A 23,028-nucleotide genomic window follows, 5' to 3' on the forward strand; every position below is an offset into this window, starting at 1 on the left:
GTTTATAGCAAATCATATTTCCAAAAATGGTTGCAACAATTATGTGTCAGCCTACATGCTCTTCTGGAACCTTGCTACTCCTCCATTAAGAGATCTATGTCCCCATCACTTGAATTTGTGACTGCGTAGGCCAAGAGAGTATGGCGGAAACCACGGTTATATCTTCCCGAGGTTCAGTCATAAAAATGCAATGTATTTTCTCCTTGCTCCCTTAGAACACTTACTCTTGGAACCCTGACACTGTAGTGTGAGGAATTCCGAGTAGTCCATGGAAAGGCTTACGTGAAGAGGAACGGAGGTCTCTGTCACAGCCCTGGTTCTCTTCCAACCAATAGCCAGCACCCACTACAGCCATACGAGGAAGCCGTCTTGAAAGTGGAGTCAAAGTGACTGACACAGCCCAGAGCAGAGAAGAGGTGTCAGCGAGGCCTGCCTACGTTAGCTATTCATTAGCAAAATAAATGGTTGCAGTTGTTCTAACCCATTACTTTTTGGGGTGGCTTGTACATAGCAATACACAGCTAATAAAATACAATGTTTTTACTCGCCAATACCAACAGGTCAGAGTGCCTTCCTGGTGTGTCTCATTCAGAATTCTTGGGATGGAATGAGACATGACTGATTAGTGAAGTGATGAATTGGGCATAGTATTAAGTGATGACACCAGCGCTATTTGCAAATCCTGCTGGAATCCAGCACTCTCATTTTATAAATTGAATAATGCAAAATGCAAATGGGTTGTGGTCTGCTCAAGATCACATAGATATTTAGTACCAGAGCCAAAGCTCTAAATCAGGTCTGCTGATGTGCAGTTTAGTATTCTTTTCACTTTGCCTGTTCCTTCCCAATAACAGATTCCAGAGGCCTGAACCATGTACCCAGAACAGCAAATATATACCCAGGGGTGCTCTCACTTCCCCCTCCCATGCCTGTGACAGACATCATTAATTAAGTACTTTGCTCTCCTAAGGCCACTGATGTGCATGCAGATGACAGACACAAGTAGCCATCAGAGAACCTGAGTAGAAAGATGCAAAAGCTAGAACTAATTTGTATCAGGAGTGGCTGAAGAATTACAGCAAAGGTGACTCAATACAGGAGCTGAAAAAAGATATCAAAATGCACGGTGTGTGAGCAAAAAGAAAGGCTTTAGACATGACTATTCGTCATCAGGGATGTCTGAAATGACATGTAAACTTGCTTCTTGCAGTCTACTAAGGAATCTCTTTTCACATCCTTGAGGAACTCTGCCATGGATCCAACTAGATAATTTCCATTTAGTATTTTTAAACTTACCTTGTTGAGGGAAGAGTGCCTGTTACTTTTGGCTCTATAAAGTACATTGCATGCGTATAATTTGGCGTGATCCTGAATATAATAGAACCAAATGCATATGACACGGATGACAGGGCAATATTGGAATATTGTACACTTTAACGGTTCTATTCTTCATAATGTGCTTGGCATTGTCTGAGAGAAAGTAGCCTCAGAAAAAAACAGATGATTTCTAGGGTTTATTTAAAGGCAGAGATTACAAACCTAGGGTACTCTGGATTTTAGGGTAGCTCACTGAGAACAGGGTTCAGAATCGTCCAATATAAGACCGAGAGCAGAGCTGCTCTGAACTTGAGCATAGGAGAGCAAAACACCCTCCAGAAGCAACTGCAGCTCCACTTCTAAAGACACAAGGATCACTCTTCACCTTTTTTTGATTCTGTGTAGGGCATAGAGGGTGGGGTTAGGTATGAACACTATTTGAGTAGAACAAATAGCAGAGTGCCCTCATGCATTCATTTGTTCACTGAGTACCTAGGGCATGCAAAGTATTCTGTCAATACAACAAGGAATACAAGGATGAAACAGACAGGGTTTTGTCTTAGAGGGTCTAGCAGATATTCCAATCTCTTGGAACAGAGTAAGATTTGAGAACATGAGCTTAATGAGTTAGTAATCTAAGTATCAGCCAGAGGTACCCAAACACAAGAACATTGGGTTTAGTCATTAGGAGCAGGATACATCACTGAAATTGTCTATACAGATTCGTCCCTCCCTCACTGGGTCTCTCTTTCTCTTTTTCCTGCATGGATTACATAATCATTTGCAAAATTACTAATTGCTGGATCACTTAGATGCATTACTATGCTTTTAGGAAATTATTCCTGATAATGAAATTCTTTCATCAGCTCCACTTTCAGATTTGCAGTATAGGCTTTTCCTTTGATAAGTAAGTGCTCTTTTCAGAAAAGTATGCAGCACATGTGGCAAAACAGAAATATCATGTTCTTGGAAGTGGACTAGTTTAGGTAATAATTAAACTTTCTCTTTTTGTTCTTGGGCTTTATTCTAGTTATTTCTCTGTTTACATCAAATTTTCAGGAAGGTTGAAATGTAATTCATTATGTGTAATTATTCTCACATCTTCAAACAAAAGTCAGTAAAACTCTTATTATATCTTTTCAGGTTTTTGACTTTAGAAACTGTTAATTTTTATTTCCCCTTGTCTTTTGGAATAGAATATCTCAGAAATTTCCACTGGGTCTTCCTAAACAGCTGCAACTTGTTTTTCATCTAATAATCTTAGCTACCACTCGAAGTCCTATAATATTGGCCATGAGCCAGTGCACAAGAACAAGGCAGAAAAGATTCTAAAGAAAGTGGGCTTTGGAGTCAATCCAATCTGGGTTCCATGTAGGCTCTGCCACTCCTGTGTGACTCTAAGTAAATTATATAATCTCACTGGGCCTCAGTTTCCTGATCTGTAAAATGGGAATACAACACACATTGTAAGGTCATTATGAGAATTAAGTATGAGATAAGAAAGCAGAGAGCCTGGTTAGTAATAGGCATTCTTTAAGTAACGATTTCCTTTTGCTTCTTCCTGAAAATGATCATGATTAAGCACAGGTTTTAATCATTAAAACATAGAAACAGTTAGAGATACAGACCCTATAGGCCCCAGTCAACTTTTCTGACACTTTGTTGTGTAGAAGACTTGGCATTTCTCCTTTTCTTTTTAAGGGAAAGAAGCACTCCACATTAGGGAAAAAGAAATTTTGGATGGAACAATCCTACAGTTTCAATCATTTTAGCACCAGGATTGTTTCCTTTTCTGTCATGGTTGGGTTTTTATACAAAAAGGCCACATTCTCTCCACAGTTGCAGTGGGGTTGTGCATTATCTCTGTTATTATATGAAGAGATTTATTCCAGGTGATAGTAGGAAGCTGCTAAAGAAGAAGAAAGGGAAGGCTGCGGAGGTGTTAGAGTTCTCTTAGGATATTGTCAAACCTTCCTCCAGCACAGAAATTCCACAAAGAACTCCTCTGCAGCTTTCCTTACCCAGAGCTGTTTCTTTAAATTGCTTGACGTCAGAGAAGGAATGCTATAGCAACCGTCTGTCAAACTGGAATTAACTTAGAAGAAAGATGGGGGTGGGGAGAGGAAAAGTGCTCCAGGGCGGCGGTACTGACTTCAGAGGAAGCAAATTGGGTAGATGCATTCATTTTGTGACATTTTAAACATAAAACATCCATAGAAATGTGATGTGAAGAAAAAAAAAATCGGTCGAGATGCATGTGATGTTTAACTCATGCAGTGACTTGACGGTTATCTGGAAGGCCTGGTCTCATTAGTGACAATAGTAACAGTAACTTCCAAGTATTGATTATTTATTGAGAGACAGGCTCTGTGCAAATGGTATCTCATTTAATATCTTTAGCACCTTTATGAGGCAGTATCCCTCACTGTGCCTGTTGAGCCGATGCGGAACCTGACGTGCTCAGACGGTACACAGTCACACAACTGGCGGAGGTAGAGCTGAGACTGCAGTACAATTTTGACTGACTCTGGGCCTCCGTTTACTTTTTGCGATTAGAATTCCGGAATGTTACACCTAGACAGGTCCTTGGGATCTTCTAAGCAACCCCCCTGTCATGCCCACGAGCAAACTGAGGCCTGTGCAGTGCCAGGAAGGAAACTGGCTGCACTACTTGGAGGCTACTCAGACGTGTGCTCCAGCGTTCAGGCGCCACACCGACAAGAAAACGAAACTGCCCGGGAATTAATGTTTTTCTTCTCCTTCTAGCAGGAAACGAGAGAGAAAATAGGAAGCAGAAGCTCCGCGCGGCGCCGCCAGCCTTCGCCCCAAGCCCCCGCCCGGGCCGCGCGCGATCCAGGGTCTGCGCGCGCCCCACGGCGCGTCCCCGTCGGGCCCGCGCGCCTCGTGCCTCGCTCCTCGAGCCTCGCGCCACGTCCCCGCCCCAGGCCGGCGCGGCCCTGGGTGTGGCCGGCGGTCTGGCTGCGCTGGTCTCGGCGGGGAGCTGCACTTCGCACACGGGCTGCGCGCGAGCGGCCGCTGAGCGCCCCGCGGACCCAGGCTGCGCCCGGTCGGTACGGGCCGGAGCTCCCTCCAGGTAGGCGGCGATCGCGGAGCTGCGGCTCGTCGGTGCGCCGGGCGGGAGGATCCCCGGCTTCCCGCAGGGGGCGTGAGGCGCCCTGGAGCTGCCCCGGGGGAACACGGCCCGCGTGGCGGCGCGGGGCCAGCTGGGGCTCCCCGGACTTGGGGAGGGGGCGCTGCGGTCGGCGGATCCTGCGGGGGACGGACGGGGTGGGCGCGCTTTGGTCGCGCTTGCTCCCGCGCGGGGACCAGCTTCTCCGCAGCCCCCTCGGGAACTTCCGGGGTCGCGCGGGCCGCTCGCTCTGGGAAGCGACGGGGCGGTGCGCTGTCCTGGGCTCCGGACCCCCAAGTTTCCCTCCTCGTCCCGAGGCCTCGCCTGGGGCTCAGAGCGCGAGCTCCTGTGGGCCCCGAAAATAGTGGTTATGCGAAACTGCCCAGAAGGGTTATTGGGTGGAGAGCTCTGGGAAAGCTCATAAAAGTTTTCCACTGAGTGCTTAAAATGAGTCCGGTGGTTTCGTGCTAAATTTGTGGAGGTGGTATGATGTGTCCTGCATTATGCGGGTGGGGGTGGGGAGGAGATTGATGGAGTTTGAATACTTGTAAATTCTGTACATGATAAAATGTTTTCCATTCTCTGCACATTCTTTTTCTGCTTCAAACACAAATGATTGTCTAGTACTTTGATATTTATTGCTGTTTGGTAAGGGAAGATCGACTTTCCAAAAGTCTAAAACCAGACTTTGATTTGTTTATAGAAGCAATGATTTGTTACTTTGCATCTTTCTCTTCCCTTTTTCCCCCACTCCTTCCCTTTCTCTTTTAGTGAAGGATGTGGGTGCATCTTTATCTCTGCGCCACCGGCAAAATTGCTCGTGTGCATTAGCACCCTATTGGGAAGTTCTCTTAAGACGTTCGGAATTTAATTGTTGATCAGAACACTTTATTATCCGTCCTTAGCGTTGCAAATTGAAACGTGACCCTTAAAACATCTTCTAGAATAGAGGTAGAGCACACACTGCTTATTTAAGATGAAAGGGAAGTCTTTTCTACTCGGCCCGAAAAACAATGGTCTGTATATGTAAAATCGTATGCTTTGAGTCGTTCTGTGCTATTGCACGTTTTTAAGACTCTTAAGTGTGGGGTTTTGGGGTTATTGCTGGTTCCACGTTCTGAAAGCTTATAGTGTATTTAAGATTTTCCATGTTGCATTTTGGTTTGTAGGTGAATTTGAAACTCAAATAGAAACTTTTAGAATATCGGTTTTTGAATGCCCTTAACATGTGTATACACATAACATTTTTAAATTGATTACTATGGCTAGTGATACGTATAGATTCATATCTTTGTGAGCCCTATGTGTTATGTAGGAGGTTATTTTGAGTTATTGGTCTTTGTTAACCTGTAAGTTGCTTCATTATTATTTTTTCTAGCTTTATTGAGCCATAATTGACATACAACATTGTATAAATTTAAGGTGTACAACGTGATGACTTGATATACTTGTATGTTGCAAAATGATTATCATAGTAAGGTTGGTAAATACATCCATCAATCACTTAATTACATTTGTGTGGGTGTGAGTGTGTGGTAAAGACATTTAATATGTACTCTCAGCAGCTTTCAAGTATACAATATTGTTAACCGTAACACCATGCTATACACTAGATCCCCAGAACTTAGTCATTTTATAACTAGAAGTTTTACCATCTGACCAGAATCGCCCCGGAATTGTTTCTTTTAAATCAAGGGTGCTTTAGTATGTCACATATTTTTACACTTTAAAAATAGACACTGGGACATTTTGAAAATTGAGAATTGGAACCAAGGGTTGGACATTTTTCTGCTGTTACCAAATACTGCTTGGTGTGATTTCTCAGATTTCTTTCAGGCGTGTTATTGAAGTACACTGACCGTGTCAGTAGTTTCTTTACTTTGCTGACTAATTTAAACTGCATTTATTATAGGAACTATTTATTTAACATCTGTTCTGAGCCAGGGTGATGCTATACATTATTTTACTTATATCTCACATCAACTTGGCAAAGGAGCCGTTATCCAGTTCTACAGGTAAGGAAACGGTGCCTCTAAGATATTAAGTAATTGTCAGTGGTCACATAACTGTTAAGTAACTCAGCTGGAATTTAAGACCAGACTGCCCTGCCTCTGAAGTCTGTGTGATTTTCCCCGTGCCAGGTTGGGTTAGTGCCAGGGTATGAGGAATGACCCTAATTATCATTAGCATATTTGTAAATTTTCCAAGACATGCCAGAGATGTGGGCTTGTTTTTCCAGCCTGATTGTTACAATCTGTAGGTGTTAAACAGATCCTCACATCAGCCATGTTCCTCTCACCTCTCTATTCCTGGCAAAATGTCTTATCTCAAAAGTTCAAAACCTCCCTCTTATTAAGGCAGAATTTCTTCTGTTGACATTAATAAGTAGTGATAACTTAATTATCCTTTCAAAATAATAACACCAGTTTAATGTGGGTACTCCAGAGCCTTAGTTATAACTCATTTGGAAGTTCACAAACAGGATGATAATCTATTTTGGAATATGGGAGCCCTTTGATATCCCTCAAATTAAACCAGAGGATGTTTTGATAGTTCTTCCCCTGCAATTTTCCTGTCTCTGGTACACCTTCAATTTCGATTTCTCCAGAATCATTTATATTATTATATGTTTGTTATATCTCCCATCTTAAAATAATTTCTTAATCCAGTATTCTGCCCCATTTCTCTGCTCCACATTGAGAAAGCATACTTTTTTGATAGAACAAAAATAAATTCAGGAGAGATAACTACAAACTAGTTACCTACATGGGTTGGGTAGGAACTGAATAAAAAGGATGGTGGAGGGAATGGCACTGCTCAGATTTTAACTTTTTATATAGTTTTGAGTTTTAGAAACTTGTTAATAGTTTATGTGTTCAAAAATAAGATAAACAATGTTGGAGAAAAAAAAACTCAAAATTGAATACAAACAGCAAAAAATGAACCAACTGTATTTCAGTGAACAACATAAACTCTCAGAAGGAAAAAAAAATGAATCCAAGTAAGTTTTTAACACAGGACTATGACTATCCACCTTTAATCTGAAGATAAGAAGAACTGTACTCCCCCACCCAAAAAAATCTTGAACTCTATGTGGTAGGCTATTTTTTATGGTGGTAGGGGTATAGCAATTCTGGATCTATGTTGTGTGTATTGTAGGACTGAGCAAATAAGTTCACTGATATTTTGGAGCTAGGGTTTCATTTTTTTTTAATTAAGGTATTTTTGATATACACTCTTATGAAGGTTTCACATGAAAAGACAATGTGGTTACTACATTTACCCACATTATCAAGTCCCCACCCGTACCCCAGTGCAATCACTGTCCGTCAGTGTAGTAAGATGCCACAGATTCACTATGTGCCTTCTCTATGCTACACTGTCTTCCCCATGACCCTCCACACCATGTGTACTAAACATAATACTCCTCAGTCCCCTTCTCCCTCCCCCTCCCCTTTAGTAACCACTAGTCCCTTCTTGGAGTCTGAGATTCCTGCTATTTTGTTCCTTCAGTTTTGCTTCGTTGTTATACTCCACAAATGAGGGAAATCATTTGGCACTTGTCTTTCTCTGCCTGGCTTATTTCACTGAGCATAATATCCTCCAGCTCCATCCATGTTGTTGGAAATGGTAGCATTTGTTTCTTTCTTATGGTTGAATAGTATTCCATTGTGTATATGTACCACATCTTCTTTATCCGTTCATCTACTGATGGACACTTGGGTTGCTTCCGTATCTTGGCTATTGTAAATAGTGCTGTGATAAACCACAGGGGTGCATATGTCTTTTTGAATCTGAAAAGTTGTATTGCTTGGGTAAATTCCTAGAGTGGGATTCCCAGGTCAAATGACATTTCTATTGCTAGTTTTTTGAGGAACCTCCATATTGCTTTCCACAATGGTTGAACTAGCTTATATTCCCAGCAGCAGTGTAGGAGGGTTCCCCTTTCTCCACATCCTTGCCAGCATTTGTTATTCTTAGTCTTTTTGATGCTGGCCATCCTTACTGGTGTGAGGTGATATCTCATTGTGGTTTTAATTTGCATTTCCCTGATGATTAGTGATGTGGAGCATCTTTTCATGTGTCTGTTGGCCATCTGAATTTCTTCTTTGGAGAATTGTCTCTTCATATCCTTTGCCCATTTGTTAATTGGGTTATATGCTTTTTGGGTGTTGAGGCATGTGAGTTCTTTATATATTTTGGATGTTAACCCCTTGTCGGATATGTCATTTACAAATTTATTGATAGCTAAGGTTTCATGATGGGAAAAGAGAAATAAAAATAGAAAATGAAAGAAGGCAATGAAGAGCTCTCTGGTGTTGGATTGTAAATAGAATTGTCAATATGAACTTGTTAATAAAACATTTTTACATTCATACCTACATACATATATGTCCTTCCTCTGTCTATGAAAGGGTCTAGAAGCAATGACTCCCTCGTAGCTGTTGGTACAACTAGTGCCCAGATCTAAACCATGTTTCAGAGCTGGTGTAGGGAAAGTACAAGGTGAGCCTAGAACACAAAGTAAAGAAGTGTTTTAAAAAAGTGATGGGAGCACATCAAAAGGACATAGGAAAGAAAAAAGAAAAAATGAGAGATAAAAACAAAAAAAAAGACCCGAATAAATAAAGAAAAAAGAAAAAAAAATGACATAGTAACTAGCTTGGATGGCCAATGCTGGGAAAATCTGATTATCAAAATGAATAATGATAGTAATGGATTACAACCCTTTGAATAGAACAGGAACCCACAAGTCCATAATAAATAAATAAGGAAAAGGGAGAAAAGCTCTTCTAAATAGACTAATAAAAATGTGGAAGAAACAATAAAGTTAGAGAAGTCACCAGTTTACAACCATCAAGGTCATATTAATTCAGGCAAGTGTTAACTAATGGAGAAAGTTTGATGGGAAAAAGGATATTTATGCAGTTTCCAATGACCTGTCTAGAGATTGATGAACAAGGGGAAGACAGTAGCTTCACAGTGTAGAAATCTGGCAAACACCACCTCAACCAAGTGATCAAAGTTAGCATCACCAATACTGGGATAAACGTGTTCTCCTTGATGTTCTTGAACTAGGGACATCATTCCTTTTCTATGGTATTTGTAAGATACATAACCAAAATCTGAACAGGAAGAAACAGTTGAGGAACCTTAATTGAGGATTGTTCTAGAAATTAACTGGCAGGTACTTTCCCAATATATTGCTGTGATGAAAGACAGAAAGGTAAAGGACCTGTTCCAGATTAAGGGAAGTTCAAGAGAACTGACACATACATGCAGTGCATAATCCTGGATTTGTTCTTGGACTGGAAAATCCAGTTGTTCTAATAATAATATTGTAACACTGGCAAAATTTGAATATGTTCTGAATATTAAATAATAATGTATCAATGTTAAGTTTCCTGAAGTTGATGATTACAACAGGGTTATATAAGAGAATGCCCTGGTTCTTAAGAGATACACCATGAATTATTTAGGAGTAAAAGGTCAGATACCTTTAATTCACTCTCAAATGGATAAGCAATAATTATCACATAGATCTGTAGAGAGATTGATAAGGCAAATGGGGCAAATGTCAACAATTGGTGAATCTAGGTGAAGGGTGTAAGAGTATTCACTCTACTACTTTTTTAAACTTTATATTTTTTTAAATGAAGAGTTACGAATAAAATTCAAAAATAATAAGGCTACTTTGTATCCAAAAAAAATTTGAAGGATTCCATGTAGGCTGTCTACTCCTCAAAAACTCCACATTTCCCACCTTCCTCTCAACCATTCCAGAGAGACTTCATCCTTCCTATGCCATGAAATCATTCTTCTGGTGGTCATCAGGGACGGCAGTCTTGCCATATTAGATCACTCAGCCACATTTGACACAGGTGGTAAACAATAACTCCTTTATCAAGTCTTTTTTTCCCCTTGCCTTCCAGGACACTGTTTCTGATTTTCATCCTCCCTCACTGGCTGCCTCTTATTCTTCCCCATCTCAGTAAATGGTACCACCAGCCACGCAGTTGCTCAGACTAAACAATTCTTAGGGATACCCATGATTTCTGTGTCACTTATCCTCCACCTGTTCCTCCATTAACAACTTTTATGGGCTCTAACTTAAAACTGATTTCAAATTTGGTTGTTTCTTATAACTATCCTTGTGTCAAACCGCCTGCCATCTTTCCTGGCTGGGACTGCTCAGAAGCTCCTAACTGGTCTTTCAGCTTCCAGTCTCTGTCCCCAGCAGCCAGCATGAACTTTTAAAAGATGTAAATCAAATCAGACTATATCTGTCAGTTATCAGAATCTATTCCTGTTAGATAAAATCTGAAGTTTTGTCTATGGTCAAGAGGCCTACTTGATCACATGGCTGGGTTCTTGCCCACTCCCTAATCTCTTCTACTTTTCTCAGTCCCCTCTAGCCTAGCCATCCTCTTTCCTGTTGATTTAGCATACCAGGTTAGTTTCTGCCTCAGGATCTTTACATTTACTGTTTCTTCTGCCTGGAATGTTCTTCCCCCACTTCATTCAGGTCTTTACCTAATTTATTTTAAAATGTCTTTCCTTGTCACCCTCTAACTTCTTGCAATTTTTTTTCCTGCCTAGTACTTATCTGTACTTGAAATTCTTTTATATGCTTCATTAACTGTCTTCTAGACAGATACAGAATAAAGCTCCATGACAAGGGGAACTTTTGTGTGTTTGTTTACCCCTGAATCCCTAGAGCCTGGCATGTGGTTGCAACTCAGGTATTTGTTGAAGGAATGAATAAATGCATGAATTTGCCAACTCTTTTGCTATTTTATCTGGTGCTATTTCAAATGGAGAAAATGGTCCCAGAATCCTATATAACATTAGTGCTGTTTAAAGTTTTTTTGGTGACACCCCTGAAGCTTCTGTGGCAGCTAACCAGTCACCACCTTTGGGTTTCAGTTTCATCTTTTTTTTGTCTGCCCTCTGGTGGCGGCTGGTAAGCAGCCGATGAGTAGAACGGGTCAGAAGGAAGAAAAAATGGAAGCACCTGGACCTCAAATGGATCATTAACTTTGAAATTATAAGTTTGAGAATTTTAACTTTAGGCTAAGCATCGAAATTGACCATAATTATATTGGAAGGAATGAAAAGACAAAGGGCTGTTGTTGGGTTTAAAGGGATACCTGGTTTAGGATGAAACAATAAAATTATTTAGCTCCACAATGTTTTGATTACTTAGAATGATTCCCACTTAAATACACTTCTTTGTTTTCAAATGTTTTCAATATTTTTCCATCTTTAGTTCAAAGACATCTTTTTCTCAACTTTACTAATAATTTCAGTTAACCTTTGTTGAATACGCATACATGAGTTAGTATGTGCCAGTGGAGAGGCCAGTATTCATACGCTAATGTTGGGTACTAGAGGCAGCCCTCTTAATTGTTATGCTTCACTAGAACCTTCCTGCTAATGTCCTGTGGATGGTACAGGTACCAAAGAATTTCCTTTGGTGCAGTAATTATGAACAAAGAGTGCTTAAGTGCTCAGCATGTGTTCCTCAATCATTTTCCCTGTTTGCACTATGGAAAACCTTTTCTTCCAGAATTGCTGAGAACTGTATCTTATTAAATCTGTTTTGAAGTAGAAATAACATTAAATTATTTCAACACTCATGTACTACTGACTTGCTAAAACAATATAAATTTAAGTTTTCTCTTAATATCTATATTTAAAATTTAAGGTGGGATACAGCTTAAAATTTTTTCTCTCAAATTTGGCTTTAGCAAGGATGGTTCCTGTGCTGTATAGTATATACCCTTCTGGGTAAGGGCAGACTTCCACTAAAATGTTTATTGTACTAGCAGTTGAAACCCAAAAGGGAGCATTTGTTCAGGGGGTATCATTAGTATAGGTATCTTTACAAGTACTTAGAACTCTAATGGTGTCTTCTTAATAACTACATAATATTTCACTGTATAGATGTGCTGTATCTGCCCTCCTCTTGATTTATATTTATAATTCTTTGTTATATAAACAATAGAGTAATGACTGTCCTTAAGTATTCATTCTCACTTATTCAAAAGTAGCATATTTTTTAAAGAAGCTTTACTGTTTCTTTTACATCATCTAATTTTGTAGTAACTTTTTAGCTATAGAAAAATTGGTAGAATCTGTACTACCAAGAAGAGAACACCTACTTTGGGTGGGACAAAGATGAGAACAATGGTCCTTGTTTGGTATCTTTTAGTAATGGCTTAACTCAGTTTGTTTCCCACTCAGTTTTTGAGTTCCCCACTGTTTTGCCAGTAGGTTTCAGCCCTGGGCAAGTTCGCTATGGATTCCATGTGGCCAAAGAAATTGACAGCAAAACGTTCTTTGGGGTAAAAGGGTTTATAACCCGGCTTGTTCTCCTGGCCATAGGTCGAGCACTAGCGTCTGGGCCAAGCTCTCTGTATAGTGCAACAATAGCTTATTGCCTAAAGGTTTGGAAGCGGTAGCCTAGCAACAGGCCAGTTACATCATCAGGTGGTTTAAGTTCAGTGAGGATCCTGGCCATAGGAACCCCAACTTCCCCATACCCACCTAAACACCTTTACTCAGGAATTGTTTAAAATAAAAAAATTGGACCTTAACTATTCAGTAATATGAAATTAAAAATCCAGTAATGCAGTTTGAGTTGAATGAGGCTTTGTTGCCTAACTGGCAGGTGACACAGAATATACATTGTATTTAGGATAGTTAACAAGGCTAATAGTGATGGATTTTTTTATAAGGAAATAATTTTAAACATTTTTTACTCTCTAGAGTTCTTTAAATTACGTATTTAAAAGGAAAAATGGTAGATAACTAAATCCTTACAGAAATTGAAATTCATCAACAAGGGATCTTCATTATGTGCATTACTTATTAAATGGGCCTCCAGGGAAGCTGTTGGGGGTGAATAAACTTTTTATAAAATATTGTCTCCATGCCATATGGTGTAAAAAGCAAAAGCAGTTGGTATTAAAATCTTTTAAATTTAGATACTAGTTTTCATGGCTGTAAGTTAACTTTTTTTTTTTTTGAGAGGGCATCTCTCATATTTATTGCTCAAATGGTTGTTAACAACAATAAAATTCTGTCTGTATAGGGGACTCAATGCACAATCATTAATCAACCCCAAGCCTAATTCTCAACAGTCTCCAATCTTCTGAAGTTCTTACATGGTGCACAAATTCGGCTGTAAGTTAACTTTTATGGTAATTAAAATTTATCAACAAGGGATTTCATGATCATTAATTATTAAAAACAAATGAACACACACACACAGACTCCTCTTGTTTCTTAAGATACAAGCAGAGAAATGTTGGTATGTAAATTTCACCCATGGTTATATGCTAACTAGTCTTAGGGGATGAATATCTTTGTAAAATTTTTAGAGATGATAGTGAGATTATTAAGAAGGCATAGTGAAGCATCAGCAATAATGTGTTTCCTTAAGGCTGCTGAAGAGTAATGTTGTGTATATGTTACAAGAAGAAAATATCAGTAGGAAAATCAGAGCAGTAGAATAAAACTGAATGTGACTAAATGTAACTAGAAATGAATGCACTGTTCAGGCCCTCCTTGTAGAGGTAAGCCCACTTTGACTGATGGATTTTTGAGACAATTAGTGATGGAGGTAGGGAGATGGGGATGGAGTGAAATCCCAGAAAGCTAGTTGGGGTTATTAGCTTTAATCTAAACCCAAGCAGCAGTTAATGACTTTCTGGTAAGTGAATTGTGATCTGAGTAGCATTGGTGGGTACTGAGATGATGCTGCTCATCTCAGACCAGTATTACACTGCTTTTCAATTAATAAAACATCCAAAATTTTATCTTGTGTGTAGGCATTGTGATTTTATGTTAGAATGAAACCTGCACTCGAATACTGAGTGTTATTCTCTATTTCTACTTATTATTGGTAACAAGATTTATTTTTAAGCTATGAACACATGGAATTGTAACTGTCTTCCATTAGTATGTTAATTGCATAAGTTACATTTTGTCCTATGAAGCCAAGTCAGCAAATAAGCAGGATCATGCCTGTTAGGTACTCATAAACATTTGTTGGATGAAATTCTGTTATCTCCAGCTGTCATATTTTCATTCTTTAATGATGGGGATTAATTAAAAATTTTTTTGCATATAATCAAGAGTAATACACAATTAAGTCTGGTAAGTTTATTGAGTTGTGTTCTGGTAAAAGAAAAGCAAATTATGTGACTTTAAAGTGATATAAGACTGTCACCTTGTGATAGAGATGAACCACACATGGACCTATAAAAAGATCCAAGAGTTGATAATACTTGAGTAGAGTAATACAAGAAAAGACAGGCTGACAAAGTCATTATTTGTAATTTTATGATCATAACTTATTTTCTTAATGTTTGGTTCACAAAGTCTTAAAAATATTAAATAAAATAGAAACATCTCAACTTAGAGATGATAGTTGAAGGACTAAGTAAAAGGAAATACCCTGCTATTTTACATAGCTTACAGAGAATTTATAGAACTTGTTGCTTTAAGAGGCAGTACAGTTAAAAATATAACCTTAGTAAAGATGGTTTCAGTGGTTTCATGCACAATTGGTTTCAAAATATATTGCATAAAGTTTAAGGGAAATCCTTACTATGTTTGGTTCAGCTATAATCTCATGGAGCATTTGTTTTTGGCAGCTGAACACTTTAAATATGTGCTCTTTTGTAGCACTTAGATCCTAATTAGTTTATTTATCTTTCTTGTGAAAAGTGAACTTTCCTGATTGGGGTGGTTTGGTTCCTGTACCTAGGTCATGGTAGGTGTAAAATACACATTTGTTGAGTGGAGGAATGAATCACATGGTGATTTGGTGATTTGGATTGACAGTAGGTAGGGATAGTGGTCGTTTCTTAGACACTTTAGAACTACAGATAAAAATAAGGAGTAATGCGAGAAGAAAAATCTTTTTGAAGGCTTTTCCAAAATGCTGACTGGAAAAAAACTAAACCTATTCATTTAAAACTTCCATTGTATTTCTCTCTATATATGTATTTAGTAATTTAAGAAAGATGTACTCAAAGAATAGGAACATACCCACTGTGTTTAAAACATGCACTCTGCATCAGATTCCATGTAGTACCTGATATTACTGTAATTAGGTTTTGTTTGCCTCAAATACTTCTTCCCCTTCTTTTCCCTATGCTTGATTTAAAGGATAATTTTTTAATTTTTAATTTAAGAATTAAACACTTAAAAGAACTTATGATTAAACATTCGGCTTTTGTTAGTGACAAATAGTCTAAAATATTTCAGATTTTATAAAACTTATACAAATGTAAAAATGTGTAGAAATGAACAAAATCCATAGTTTGAATCCTATTCATTTATTTTTATTCATGACATTTTCTTGGTCATGGAATTTACATCTCAGTTTACATTTCTTCAACAATGACATATTTTGTTTACTGAGAAAACCCCTTTTACCCAGTGTTCACCCCAAATGGATCTGTTTGTGATACCTGGATAAAGAGTTTGTTTTCTTGTTGGCTGATTTATGAGTATGTGTGGACTGATTATGTTTTCTTAAAGCACATGACCACAAGTTCTTTTTTTTTTTAAAAGAAAAATGTAAAGAAATCCAGATTGGTAAAGAAGAAGTTAAACTGTCACTATTTGCAGATGACATGATATTGTACATAAAAAACCCTAGACTCCACTCTGAAACTACTAGAGCTAATATTGGAATTCAGCAAAGTTGCAGGATACAAAAATTAACACACAGAAATCTGTGGCTTTCCTATACACTAACAATAAACTAATAGAAAGAGAAATCAGGAAGACAATTCCATTCACAATAGCATCAAAAAGAATAAAATACCTAGGAATAAACCTAACCAAGTAAGTGAAAGACCTATACCCTGAAAACTATAAGACACTCTTAAGAGAAATTAAAGAGGTCACTAACAAATGGAAACTCATCCCATGCTCCTGGCTAGGAAGAATTAGTATCGTCAAAATGGCCATCCTGCCTAAAGCAATATACAGATTCGATGCAATCCTATCACATTACCAACGGCTTTCTTTAATGAACTGGAACAAATAGTTCAAAAATTCATATGGAAACACCAAAGACCCCAAATAGCTAAAGCAATCCTGAGAAGGAAGAATAAAGTGAGGGGGATCTCACTCCCCAACTTCAAGCTCTACTACAAAGCCATAGTAATCAAGACAATTTGGTACAGGCACAAGAACAGACCCAGAGACCAATGGAACAGAATAGAGTCTCCAAACATTAACCCAAACATATATGGTCAACTAATATTTGATAAAGGGGCCATGGACATACAATGGGGAAATGACAGTCTCTTCAACAGATGGTGCTGGCAAAACTGGACAGCTACATGTAAGAGAATGAAACTGGATCACTGTCTAACCCCATACACAAAAGTAAATTTGAAGTGGATCAAAGACTTGAATGTAAGTCATGAAACCATAAAACTCTTAGAAAAAAAACATAGGCAAAAATCTCTTAGACATAAACATGAGTGACCTCCTCTTGAACATATCTCCTCAGGCAAGGGAAACAAAAGCAAAAATGAACAAATGGGACTATATCAAGCTGAAAAGCTTCTATACAGCAAAGGACACCATCAATAGAACAAAAAGGCATCCTACAGTATGGGAGAATATATTCATAAATGACAGATCCAATAAAGGGTTGACATCCAAAATATATAAAGAGCTCACACACCTTAACAAACAAAAAGCAGATAATCCAATTAAAAAATGGGCAGAGGAGCTGAATAGACAGTTCTCTAAAGAAGAAATTCAGATGGCCAACAGACACATGAAAAGATGCTCCACATCGCTTGTCATCAGAGAAATGCAAATTAAAACCACAATGAGATACCATCTCACACCAGTAAGGATGGCTACCATCCAAAAGGCAAACAACAACAAATGTTGGAGAGGTTGTGGAGAAAGAGGAACCCTCCTACACTGCTGGTGGAAATGTAAATTAGTTCAACCATTGTGGAAAGCAGTATGGAGGTTCCTCAAAATGCTCAAAATAGAAATACTATTTGACCCAGGAATTCCACTTCTAGGAATTTACCTCAAGAATGCAGCAGCCCAGTTTGAAAAAGACATATGCACCCCTATGTTTATCGCAGCACTATTTACAATAGCCAAGATATGGAAGCAACCTTAATGTCCATCAGTAGATGACTGGATAAAGAAGATGGGGTACATATACACAATGGAATATTACACAGCCATAAGAAAAAAACAGATCCTGCCATTCGCAACAACATGGATGGAGCTAGAGGGTATTATGCTCAGTGAAATAAGCCAGGCAGAGAAAGACAAATACCAAATGATTTCACTCATATGTGGAGTATAGGAACAAAAGAAAACTGAAGGAACAAAACAGCAGCAGAATCACAGAACCCAAGAATGGACTAACAGTTACCAAAGGGAAGGGACTGGGGAGGACGGGTGGGAAGGGAGGGGTAAGGGCAGGAAAAAAGAAAGGGGGCATTATGATTAACATGTATAGTGTTGGGGCACGGGGAGGGCTGTGCAACACAGAGAAGACAAGTAGCAATTTTACAGCATCTTACTATGTTGATGGACAGTGACTGTGAAGGGGTATGTGGGGGGGGACTTGGTGAAGGTGGGAGCCTAGTAAACATAATATCCTTCATGTAATTGTAGATTAATGATACCAAAATAAAACTAATAAAAAAAATGTCTAAAAGTCAATTTGACATTTCAGAATCCAAGTTCCTTTTTAGTTAATTCCAAAGATACATGAAACACTATTTTCTTAGTAGGTATTTTCTCATATACTTTGCAACTATAACAAAGATTAATGCATTTAAGCCCTAAATTAAAAAAAATTTTTTCCAAATATTTCTTCTTTCAAGCGGTGTCATGGTCTGTTTGGCTTTCCAGACCCAATTCCCACACACTCAGATCTGATCCTTTCAGCCCAGAAACAACATCTGACTCACTAGGTTAAGACCTCTGTCCTATGAGCCTGCCCTCCACCCACTACTGGACACCAGTCACAAGCCCCAGGCTGTTACCTGTGCTTCTGCCTAATTGGCTATAGATTGGAGGACCCAGCCATCTCTTCTTAGGTTTGATCAGTTTGCTAGAGTGGCTCACAGAATTCAGGAAAACATTTCCCTTTTACCAGTTTGATAAAGGATACAAGTTAACAGCCAGATGAAGAGAACCATAGGGCAAAGTCCCAGACAAAGGAGCTTCTGTCCCTGTGGAGCTGGGGGCCTGGCTCGGGGGCACGTTGAAAGTGTTCTGGTTCCCCAAGCATGGAATTGTTCTCTGGGACAGGGAAGCAGGATGCAAATGCTCTTCTCACTAGTTTTTGTGAGGGCTTCATTGCATAGTCTTGATTAGTCTGATTCAACCTCCACTACTCTTCCCTCTCCTCTCCCAGGTATTGGGGGCTTGGGGGCTGAGAGTTCCCATCCGCTAATCACATGCTTGGTCCCCCTGGCAACCTGTCCCTGCTCTTGGGGGTAAGTCCAGAAGTCTCTCCATTAATGTAGCAAGACACCCATTTCACCTTTATGGCTGTGAAGCATTTTTCAGGAACTGTGAAGACCAAATAGATCTGAGAAATAAATTTGGTCATCTGACTAAATATATATATATAGTTTTATAACTCATCATATCACTCGCTTGCTTGAGAGCTTCAGTCCCCTGGCGAATTCACTATGGATTCAGTGAGACTGAGAAATGACAATGGGATGTTCTTCGGCTAAAAGGGTTTATACCTGGTTTTATTCTGCCAGCAGTAGATCAAGCACTAGAATCACATCTGCATCCAACAGCCTGCAGGTCTGTAATCCTCTTTGTCACTGCCTCTGCTCAGAGCACTGGACGGAACTCTTTATGTAGTGACTCAGTCAATAATAGCTCATTGCCAATGGGTGTGGGAGCAGTAGCCTAGCAGCAGGCCAGTTACATCATCAAGTAGTTTAGGGTCAGATGAGGATCCTGGCCATAGGAGCTTCCATTTTTCCCAAAATCACACATGGGTACTTCAGAATAGAAGAAAGCTTGGTTCCTAAGCTGTCCTTTCCAACTCTGGTGTTTATTGCATTTTTATATTTCTTAAGGAGTGAAGTAAGACCAAATACAAGTAGATTATTTTAAAAGGTGGTATGGCTGCCAAAAAGAAAAATTAGAATTTTGCCAGATGTATTGTTTCCCTTGAGGGCAGGGAAGATAACACTTGAGATACATCAAGTAATTGTGCATGATTTCTTTATAAAACCATTTTTAAGTTGTTGAAAAATAGAAAATTAATATGGGAACTTCTTTCTCTATTCCCATTCTGAAGCCATCCTTCAGAAATAAAAATAAAAATAAAATTTTTTTCACAATTCAGATATGGGGAATAGTTTGCCTCTATTATAAAAGCAATAAGAATGGGAAAGATTTTTGAAATATTCAGATGTTTTGTGTGACCAGGAAGATAATATAAATGCCATTTAGGTTTTTCAGAAACTTCTTAATGCATGAATACACATTCTTGAACTTTCCTCAGTCAGATGGTTTTAGACTTGTTTCCTTGTATAGAGTTTAAACCTGTGGTTCTTAAACTCTACAAGGCATCAAAATCAGCTGGAGTGCTTATTAAACAGATTGCTGGGCTCTCCCTCAGTTTTATTCTTTAGGCCTGGGAATGGGCCTAAAAATTTGCTTTTCTAACAAGTTCTTAAGTAATGCTGTATGCTGCTTGGCCTCACCCTTTGAAAACCACTGATTAGGCTATTTGGTTAAATTCATGGTTATCAACCATGTTTCTTCTCTTATATACCCAAAGGGTACAACAATAAACAGTGCCCTAATCTAGGAGTCCAGGCTTTGGAGTGGGGATAAGCAAGGTGCTGTTGGGGTGGGTCAGGTATTGAAAGCTTTAGGAGGTGGGATAGTTTGAGAAAGCCCTTCAAATGATTGATGTTTTTTTGTCCTTTCCTCTTACCCACTTTGAATCTCCTTCCGCCTACCTCCTCAGAGTCCTGACTGTATGGAGGTGTGCACACAGAATAGAGAGAGTTTGTGTCCTTTCCCAGTAAGTGGAAGAACACAACCTCTCATCAAGGAGGAATCTTCAGTGCATTACAAGGAGTTAAGGAAAGAAGTTTACACTGTAGCATAACTGGTATGTTGAGGCTGTGAAAAGAGTTCTTTCTGGTAACTTTTTTTTTGTTTGTTTAAAGTATTATTGTATTATATCATATTGGCCTTGAGAATTATAGCTTCATATATTTCCTTTGCTGGGCCAGATTAGCTCTCACTTATAAAATTCCAAGGATATTTTGTGAATGTGTATTATTTAATCACCCAAACAATCCCATGGGGGTAGATATTAGTGTCTCCAGTGTTCATATGAGGGAATTGAGACTCAGAGAAGTTAACAATTTCTGGGAGCACACAGTATTAGTCATAGTCCAGCTCTTTTAGGTTGTGTGGACTTGTGTAGGTCCATTACCTCCATGACCTATAATGTCCTCATATTAATGGATATTAGCACCTACCTTCTGAGGTTGATTTGAGGTTGTTAAATGAGTTGCTGTGAAGAGTTTTGAACAGTGCATGGCACATAAGTGCTCAGTAAATGTCACAGTTGGTTAGCTAATGCCATAGTATCTTTTAAGTTAAGGGGTCGTCTTACCTTTGTATGATGTAATCTTCCTCTTATATATTACAGATCAACAATCTTCTTATCTACAATTTGGAGATCCAGAATACTTTGAAAACTAGTTTTTTTCATAAATCATTTAGTGGCAAATTTGTGTGAGTTGAACTCATTCAGTATATAAACTGGCCTGAACTAACATGAAACCGTTGCTAGTTTATTTTTCTCTGCCTGCTTGTGAATATGCTTACATTTTGCCACAGAAATACTCCTTGATTATGTGGGGTGCTGCCCCAGGGTCCAGTTGGGGTATTAAGCAATGTATGATAATATAGATAAAGTGAAGGTTCCTATGGCCAGGATTCTCACCTGGCCCTTGTTGGCTAGCTCACTACACACGTGTGGGCAGTATTGCTATTGACTCTATCTCTGCCCAGTGTGCTGGGCGACACGGTGGCATGGCTACAAGGCTGCAGGAGATCAGAGACTGGAGTAGCCAACAGAGCTGAGGACAGAGACTGAGATGGCTGTTGGGATAGAGAGGCCCAGCGGCAGAGACTGGCTTGCTGCATGCAGACTCGCTCTGAGTGGATGGGATTCTAGGGATTGACTTGCCACTGTGGGAGTAAAGTTGGGCACAAACCCTTTCACCCTAAGAACATTCCATTGTCATTTTTTGCTCTCATTCAGTCTATGGTGAATTTGCCTGGAACTGAAACCCATTGGCAAGACAGATAAACACACCTTGTTAAAAATCTGAAAACGTCTAAATTCTGAAATGCATCCGGCCTTGGGGCTTAGGGTAATGGGTTATGGACCTGTGTGAGTATACACTTAAATGCCTGTTCTCCTCCTTAGACTGTAAACTCCTGGAGAGCTGGGCTTATGTCTTATTCATGTGCTCTTGAGCACATAATAGGCTCATGATATGTGTTTATATATACACCCAAGGGGTACAACAATAAACAGTGCCTTAATCTAGGAGTCCAGGCTTTGGAGTGGGGATAAGCAAGGTGCTTAGACTGTAAAATCCTGGAGAGTTGGGGTTATGTCTTATTCATGTGCTGTGGGAGTAAAGTTGGGCATAAGCCCTTTCACCCTAAGAACATTCCATTGTCATTTTTCGCTCTCATTCAATCTATAGTGAACTTGCCTGGAACTGAAACCCATTGGCAAGACAGATAAACACACCTTGTTAAAAATCTGAAAACATCTAAATTCTGAAATGCATTATGTGCCTACAAGGCACATAATAACCTCAAGCCCCAGTACTTGGCACATAATAGGTATTCAGTAAATGTTTGGTCAAAGAATGAACTATGTGAGAACACATCAGTTAGGTGAGTAGAAACAGATTTGTGAGCAGCACCTTATTAATTGCCTGGAACACAGTTCACCAGAGGCTGAATTGTTGTTTTACTTTAGGGCATTTAAAAACAGTCAGTATGTTGAGAAATTTGATAGCAAAATAAAAAAATAAAATTTAGTGTCTATGCTACAGCAGCATCTTTAACTTGTTTTTCTCTTATCCATTCCCCTCATGCTGCTCTAGGTTTTTTGCTAATTTCTTGAGAAAGTAAGCCACATAGAAATATCTGTATATGGGATGCTTTAGATGGGTAGGTTAGTATGTTTTTAAATTCTTTGATAAGAATGATCATAAAAGCTTTATGTGCCAAACCTATTCTTTATGGATTTAGTGTTGTTTTATATGTTTGTTTATAATTTTACAAAGTATAGGAATTGTAACTCATGATTGTAAAGAAAAAAGTAGAACAGTAGAGAATATAATGATAACAACTGAAATTTCCTGGTGAATGGTATTTAGTAAAAATGGTATTTAAAATTTTTAAAGTAAAATTTAAAATATTCTTTCATGCCTTATGAGTTTTCATGATCAGTATGAAAATTACTAGGAGCTAAGAAATACTTGTAGTTC

General features: G+C 38.9%; 1 protein-coding gene across 3 annotated transcripts in view; it reads left to right on the forward strand.

Moving 5' to 3' along the window:
- Window positions 1–4,101: 4,101 nt before the first annotated feature.
- The window catches only part of GNB4 (G protein subunit beta 4), a 75,131-nt gene continuing 56,204 nt past the window's right edge, over window positions 4,102–23,028 (forward strand). The window contains exon 1 of one of the 3 annotated variants that reach the window (XM_037003390.2): window positions 4,102–4,411. The gene's annotated coding sequence lies outside the window, so the exon portion shown is untranslated. Of the gene's footprint in view, window positions 4,412–18,938; window positions 18,961–21,229; window positions 21,248–23,028 lie in introns of those variants that run through there. The other 2 variants (XM_073232044.1, XM_073232045.1) reach the window with 2 other exon arrangements.

The sequence above is a fragment of the Manis javanica genome, chromosome 3, assembly GCF_040802235.1.
Source record: "Manis javanica isolate MJ-LG chromosome 3, MJ_LKY, whole genome shotgun sequence".
In the NCBI taxonomy this organism is placed as follows: domain Eukaryota; kingdom Metazoa; phylum Chordata; class Mammalia; order Pholidota; family Manidae; genus Manis; species Manis javanica.